Source organism: Schistocerca gregaria, unplaced genomic scaffold, assembly GCF_023897955.1.
Source record: "Schistocerca gregaria isolate iqSchGreg1 unplaced genomic scaffold, iqSchGreg1.2 ptg000948l, whole genome shotgun sequence".
Classification (NCBI taxonomy): domain Eukaryota; kingdom Metazoa; phylum Arthropoda; class Insecta; order Orthoptera; family Acrididae; genus Schistocerca; species Schistocerca gregaria.
Genome location: NW_026062301.1, coordinates 20,001 through 27,500, shown reverse-complemented (window position 1 = coordinate 27,500; position 7,500 = coordinate 20,001). Strand labels below are relative to the sequence as shown.

Below are 7,500 nucleotides of genomic sequence, written 5' to 3'. Positions count from 1 at the left end.
TAACCTAACTCAATTTGTCCCTTAACCTAACTCAATTTGTCCCTTAACCTAACTCAATTTGTCCCTTAACCTAACTCAATTTGTCCCTTAACCTAACTCAATTTGTCCCTTAACCTAACTCAATTTGTCCCTTAACCTAACTCAATTTGTCCCTTAACCTAACTCAATTTGTCCCTTAACCTAACTCAATTTGTCCCTTAACCTAACTCAATTTGTCCCTTAACCTAACTCAATTTGTCCCTTAACCTAACTCAATTTGTCCCTTAACCTAACTCAATTTGTCCCTTAACCTAACTCAATTTGTCCCTTAACCTAACTCAATTTGTCCCTTAACCTAACCCACGTTGTCCCTTAACCTAACTCAATTTGTCCCTTAACCTAACTCAATTTGTCCCTTAACCTAACTCAATTTGTCCCTTAACCTAACTCAATTTGTCCCTTAACCTAACTCAATTTGTCCCTTAACCTAACTCAATTTGTCCCTTAACCTAACTCAATTTGTCCCTTAACCTAACTCAATTTGTCCCTTAACCTAACCCACGTTGTCCCTTAACCTAACCCACGTTGTCCCTTAACCTAACCCACGTTGTCCCTTAACCTAACCCACGTTGTCCCTTAACCTAACCCACGTTGTCCCTTAACCTAACCCACGTTGTCCCTTAACCTAACCCACGTTGTCCCTTAACCTAACCCACGTTGTCCCTTAACCTAACCCACGTTGTCCCTTAACCTAACCCACGTTGTCCCTTAACCTAACCCACGTTGTCCCTTAACCTAACCCACGTTGTCCCTTAACCTAACCCACGTTGTCCCTTAACCTAACCCACGTTGTCCCTTAACCTAACCCACGTTGTCCCTTAACCTAACCCACGTTGTCCCTTAACCTAACCCACGTTGTCCCTTAACCTAACCCACGTTGTCCCTTTGCCTAACATAGTTCACTGCTCGGAATCTCTGGTGTCGTTGTTATCCTCATGTAGATGTCTTGCGAGTGTTGCTTACTTTCCACATATTCCCGCTATCCACTGTCAATTGTACTGCAATAGGACTATATCGCCCCCCCCCCCCCTCTGCCCCTCTCTTTGTGTCTCCGTCCTCTCAAGCTGGTCGGTCTGGCGTTTGAGTGTTAAATGAGCCTCGCAGCTGTTCAGTTGCGTTCAGATGTCGACGCCCTCAGTGTACGTCGTGGTATGGTCTGTGTCCATTGTCCGCTGATGTCGTACGCGTAACCCACACGCTGTACCGATCATCGGTAGTTACGTACAGAGTGAAGTAGTGTGATACGTGTGACCGTACGCTGGCTGTGCCCAACGGTGTCGAATCTCAATTTCCATATGTTGTGCTCGATGCTACTTGTCTCGTCTCCCAATAACAGCTAGGTTGCACTGTGGTACGCCGTAGAGGCGTGTGGGAGGAACGTACGAACGCATTGTATGTCACCCTGGGTCGCTGGGGGTGGTGGTGCGGTGAGTCAGGTCAGGTCAGCGTGAGCCGTGTGATGTAGTGACGCGTGTATTCCGACTTTGTCGTATTGCCTCACACAAAGTGCTACCCTGGTGGACCGCGTTCCATATCTGGGACATGCCGCAGATGCCGGTTGACAGTGGATCGCGGAAGGGACATCGCATACGTGCGCGGGCCACCTTCCACGTGTTCTCTTCTGCACATGTCGCAGTGTGTATGTGGTCTGATGTAGCGTGTCGTGACACATGACATCCTGGCATGCAAGAATTGTTGAATTCGCAAATGTAGGTGGACATCTACGTTTACTGCCCAAGATACGCAAATGAACTGGAAATCCGTTGTTGAGCGGTTGTTCACGCTGGAGGTGAATCTGTGATGGCGACGATCGGTACAGCTATTAACCGGTTGTTTCAGCGGTACCCGCCACATCCACACACGTGACTAGGCCCATGTGGGTATGAAGCGATACGCGGCGGTGGCTTGGTGGGACTGTTCCCGGCCGGTGAAGGGGGGCCGCCCGGCGTGTTGGCCGCGCGCTGCGTGGGCGCACGCGCAACAGGCGGCTGGTGGGGGGCGCCGAGTGGCAGGAGCGCCAGCCGACGGGCTCGGCAGGCGGCGCAGCTACGCTGCGGCGCACCCTGCACGCGGCGCCTGGCGGCCAAAGTTGGTTCAGCCGAGCCCGGTGCGAAGCGCGGTGGACATCTGCAGTGTGCTGGTCTGATTGAGGACTGTGTGCGTTGAGGATGCGCCGCCGCCTGGCACTCGGCGCCGCGACGCCGTCTGCTGCTCGGTCGCCCCAGCGGTTCTCGCAGGTGGTTTGTATCGCAGTTGTGCGGACGTGTTGGCGCGTGCGCTGTGCTGGGAGAGTTCGCTTCTGCACCCAAGTGGGGCTTTGCCCTTGTGTGGCGCTGGCGTTGGAGCTGCCGGTCACCATAGGTGGCGCGTGTTGTCTCCCGCCGGCAATGCCACGACAGCACGCTCCCGGGCCTCTGTCGGCAGCGGCAAGCTCAGTTGGGAGCAAGGGTGTTCGCACTAAAACCGTCTACTCGCCTAACTCCGGGCGATTGCGCCTCTCTCGAAACCGACCAAGTACCTAGGACGGCGCTGCGCGCCGCCGGGACCTGAGAGGGTTTCGAGGTGTATCGTGCAGGGGAGCTCGGCCTCCTCCTGTTTGCAGAATAATTGAGCGGACGCTTGCGTGTTCGCGCGGGCCCCCGGGACACACTCCCGGGCGGCCGGCTGCTCAGCTCTAGTTGACGCAGCTCCCTGGTTGATCCTGCCAGTAGTCATATGCTTGTCTCAAAGATTAAGCCATGCATGTCTCAGTACAAGCCGCATTAAGGTGAAACCGCGAATGGCTCATTAAATCAGTTATGGTTCCTTAGATCGTACCCACGTTACTTGGATAACTGTGGTAATTCTAGAGCTAATACATGCAAACAGAGTCCCGACCAGAGATGGAAGGGACGCTTTTATTAGATCAAAACCAATCGGATTGGCTTGTCTGGTCCGTTTGCCTTGGTGACTCTGAATAACTTTGGGCTGATCGCACGGTCCTCGTACCGGCGACGCATCTTTCAAATGTCTGCCTTATCAACTGTCGATGGTAGGTTCTGCGCCTACCATGGTTGTAACGGGTAACGGGGAATCAGGGTTCGATTCCGGAGAGGGAGCCTGAGAAACGGCTACCACATCCAAGGAAGGCAGCAGGCGCGCAAATTACCCACTCCCGGCACGGGGAGGTAGTGACGAAAAATAACGATACGGGACTCATCCGAGGCCCCGTAATCGGAATGAGTACACTTTAAATCCTTTAACGAGTATCTATTGGAGGGCAAGTCTGGTGCCAGCAGCCGCGGTAATTCCAGCTCCAATAGCGTATATTAAAGTTGTTGCGGTTAAAAAGCTCGTAGTTGGATTTGTGTCCCACGCTGTTGGTTCACCGCCCGTCGGTGTTTAACTGGCATGTATCGTGGGACGTCCTGCCGGTGGGGCGAGCCGAAGGGGTGCTTTCGCGTCCCGAGGCGGACCCCGTTTAAATCCTACCAGGGTGCTCTTTGTTGAGTGTCTCGGTGGGCCGGCACGTTTACTTTGAACAAATTAGAGTGCTTAAAGCAGGCAAGCCCGCCTGAATACTGTGTGCATGGAATAATGGAATAGGACCTCGGTTCTATTTTGTTGGTTTTCGGAACCCGAGGTAATGATTAATAGGGACAGGCGGGGGCATTCGTATTGCGACGTTAGAGGTGAAATTCTTGGATCGTCGCAAGACGAACAGAAGCGAAAGCATTTGCCAAGTATGTTTTCATTAATCAAGAACGAAAGTTAGAGGTTCGAAGGCGATCAGATACCGCCCTAGTTCTAACCATAAACGATGCCAGCCAGCGATCCGCCGCAGTTCCTCCGATGACTCGGCGGGCAGCCTCCGGGAAACCAAAGCTTTTGGGTTCCGGGGGAAGTATGGTTGCAAAGCTGAAACTTAAAGGAATTGACGGAAGGGCACCACCAGGAGTGGAGCCTGCGGCTTAATTTGACTCAACACGGGAAACCTCACCAGGCCCGGACACCGGAAGGATTGACAGATTGATAGCTCTTTCTTGATTCGGTGGGTGGTGGTGCATGGCCGTTCTTAGTTGGTGGAGCGATTTGTCTGGTTAATTCCGATAACGAACGAGACTCTAGCCTGCTAACTAGTCGCGTGACATCCTTCGTGCTGTCAGCGATTACTTTTCTTCTTAGAGGGACAGGCGGCTTCTAGCCGCACGAGATTGAGCAATAACAGGTCTGTGATGCCCTTAGATGTTCTGGGCCGCACGCGCGCTACACTGAAGGAATCAGCGTGTCTTCCTAGGCCGAAAGGTCGGGGTAACCCGCTGAACCTCCTTCGTGCTAGGGATTGGGGCTTGCAATTGTTCCCCATGAACGAGGAATTCCCAGTAAGCGCGAGTCATAAGCTCGCGTTGATTACGTCCCTGCCCTTTGTACACACCGCCCGTCGCTACTACCGATTGAATGATTTAGTGAGGTCTTCGGACTGGTACGCGGCATCGACTCTGTCGTTGCCGATGCTACCGGAAAGATGACCAAACTTGATCATTTAGAGGAAGTAAAAGTCGTAACAAGGTTTCCGTAGGTGAACCTGCGGAAGGATCATTACCGACTAGACTGCATGTCTTTCGATGTGCGTGTCGTGTCGTGTCGCGCAACACGCTACCTGTACGGCAGTGGCCGTGCGCCGCGTGCGGAACCACGTGTGCCTCTCAAAACTAGCGGAAGTGTTGTTGTTGTGTGGTACGAGCGCTGAAGCTCTGGAGCGGCTGGCCTGCGGTACCTGGCGCCTGGCGCCGGTTTTGAATGACGTTCGCCCGAGTGCCTGTCCGCTCCGGTGTGGAGCCGTACGACGCCCATCGGCTGTGAGGCCGTTGGACACAAAAAAAAATAGTGGAACAGGGGCCGTCAGACGCCTCAGTCCCGCAAATGCTACTGTCTTGAAAGAGACAGTGGGAGACTGAAAAGGAAAAGATCACCCAGGACGGTGGATCACTCGGCTCGTGGGTCGATGAAGAACGCAGCAAATTGCGCGTCGACATGTGAACTGCAGGACACATGAACATCGACGTTTCGAACGCACATTGCGGTCCATGGATTCCGTTCCCGGGCCACGTCTGGCTGAGGGTCGGCTACGTATACTGAAGCGCGCGGCGTTTGTCCCGCTTCGGAGACGTGGGAGTGTCGTGGTCGCCTGTGTGGCCGGCCGCGTCTCCTTAAACGTGCGATGCGCGCCCGTCGCCTGGCGGTTCGCATACCGGTACTTTCTCGGTAGCGTGCACAGCCGGCTGGCGGTGTGGCGTGCGACACCTCGTACAACGACCTCAGAGCAGGCGAGACTACCCGCTGAATTTAAGCATATTACTAAGCGGAGGAAAAGAAACTAACAAGGATTCCCCCAGTAGCGGCGAGCGAACAGGGAAGAGTCCAGCACCGAACCCCGCAGGCTGCCGCCTGTCGTGGCATGTGGTGTTTGGGAGGGTCCACTACCCCGACGCCTCGCGCCGAGCCCAAGTCCAACTTGAATGAGGCCACGGCCCGTAGAGGGTGCCAGGCCCGTAGCGGCCGGTGCGAGCGTCGGCGGGACCTCTCCTTCGAGTCGGGTTGCTTGAGAGTGCAGCTCCAAGTGGGTGGTAAACTCCATCTGAGACTAAATATGACCACGAGACCGATAGCGAACAAGTACCGTGAGGGAAAGTTGAAAAGAACTTTGAAGAGAGAGTTCAAAAGTACGTGAAACCGTTCTGGGGTAAACGTGAGAAGTCCGAAAGGTCGAACGGGTGAGATTCACGCCCATCCGGCCACTGGCCCCCGCCCTCGGCAGATGGGGCCGGCCGCCCGCGCGGAGCAATCCGCGGCGGGGTCGTGTCCGGTTGCCTTTCCACTCGCCGCGGGGTGGGGCCGTTCCGGTGTGCGGTGGGCCGCACTTCTCCCCTAGTAGGACGTCGCGACCCGCTGGGTGCCGGCCTACGGCCCGGGTGCGCAGCCTGTCCTTCCGCGGGCCTCGGTTCGCGTCTGTTGGGCAGAGCCCCGGTGTCCTGGCTGGCTGCTCGGCGGTATATCTGGAGGAGTCGATTCGCCCCTTTGGGCGCTCGGGCTCCCGGCAAGCGCGCGCGGTTCTTCCCGGATGACGGACCTACCTGGCCCGGCCCCGGACCCGCGCCGCTGTTGGCTCGGGATGCTCTCGGGCGGAATAATCGCTCCCGTCAGCGGCGCTTCAGCTTTGGACAATTTCACGACCCGTCTTGAAACACGGACCAAGGAGTCTAACATGTGCGCGAGTCATTGGGCTGTACGAAACCTAAAGGCGTAATGAAAGTGAAGGTCTCGCCTTGCGCGGGCCGAGGGAGGATGGGGCTTCCCCGCCCTTCACGGGGCGGCGGCCTCCGCACTCCCGGGGCGTCTCGTCCTCATTGCGAGGTGAGGCGCACCTAGAGCGTACACGTTGGGACCCGAAAGATGGTGAACTATGCCTGGCCAGGACGAAGTCAGGGGAAACCCTGATGGAGGTCCGTAGCGATTCTGACGTGCAAATCGATCGTCGGAGCTGGGTATAGGGGCGAAAGACTAATCGAACCATCTAGTAGCTGGTTCCCTCCGAAGTTTCCCTCAGGATAGCTGGTGCTCGTACGAGTCTCATCCGGTAAAGCGAATGATTAGAGGCCTTGGGGCCGAAACGACCTCAACCTATTCTCAAACTTTAAATGGGTGAGATCTCCGGCTTGCTTGATATGCTGAAGCCGCGAGCAAACGACTCGGATCGGAGTGCCAAGTGGGCCACTTTTGGTAAGCAGAACTGGCGCTGTGGGATGAACCAAACGCCGAGTTAAGGCGCCCGAATCGACGCTCATGGGAAACCATGAAAGGCGTTGGTTGCTTAAGACAGCAGGACGGTGGCCATGGAAGTCGGAATCCGCTAAGGAGTGTGTAACAACTCACCTGCCGAAGCAACTAGCCCTGAAAATGGATGGCGCTGAAGCGTCGTGCCTATACTCGGCCGTCAGTCTGGCAGTCATGGCCGGTCCTCGCGGCCGGCCGCGAAGCCCTGACGAGTAGGAGGGTCGCGGCGGTGGGCGCAGAAGGGTCTGGGCGTGAGCCTGCCTGGAGCCGCCGTCGGTGCAGATCTTGGTGGTAGTAGCAAATACTCCAGCGAGGCCCTGGAGGGCTGACGCGGAGAAGGGTTTCGTGTGAACAGCCGTTGCACACGAGTCAGTCGATCCTAAGCCCTAGGAGAAATCCGATGTTGATGGGGGCCGTCATAGCATGATGCACTTTGTGCTGGCCCCCGTTGGGCGAAAGGGAATCCGGTTCCTATTCCGGAACCCGGCAGCGGAACCGATATAAGTCGGGCCCCTCTTTTAGAGATGCTCGTCGGGGTAACCCAAAAGGACCCGGAGACGCCGTCGGGAGATCGGGGAAGAGTTTTCTTTTCTGCATGAGCGTTCGAGTTCCCTGGAATCCTCTAGCAGGGAGATAGGGTTTGGAACG

The 7,500-nt window shown here is 55.7% G+C and overlaps 2 non-coding genes and 1 pseudogene across 2 annotated transcripts; all 3 read left to right on the top strand.

Annotated features, from left to right (window-relative positions):
* Positions 1–2,727: 2,727 nt before the first annotated feature.
* On the top strand, positions 2,728–4,620 carry LOC126325887 (small subunit ribosomal RNA). The gene has a single exon (XR_007560400.1). It is a non-coding gene; the product is annotated as a small subunit ribosomal RNA (ribosomal RNA).
* Positions 4,621–4,988: 368 nt separating this feature from the next.
* LOC126325901 (5.8S ribosomal RNA) lies at positions 4,989–5,143 on the top strand. Its single transcript, XR_007560412.1, has one exon. It is a non-coding gene; the product is annotated as a 5.8S ribosomal RNA (ribosomal RNA).
* A 188-nt stretch (positions 5,144–5,331) lies between these two features.
* LOC126325900 (large subunit ribosomal RNA) overlaps positions 5,332–7,500 on the top strand; it is a 4,957-nt pseudogene continuing 2,788 nt past the window's right edge.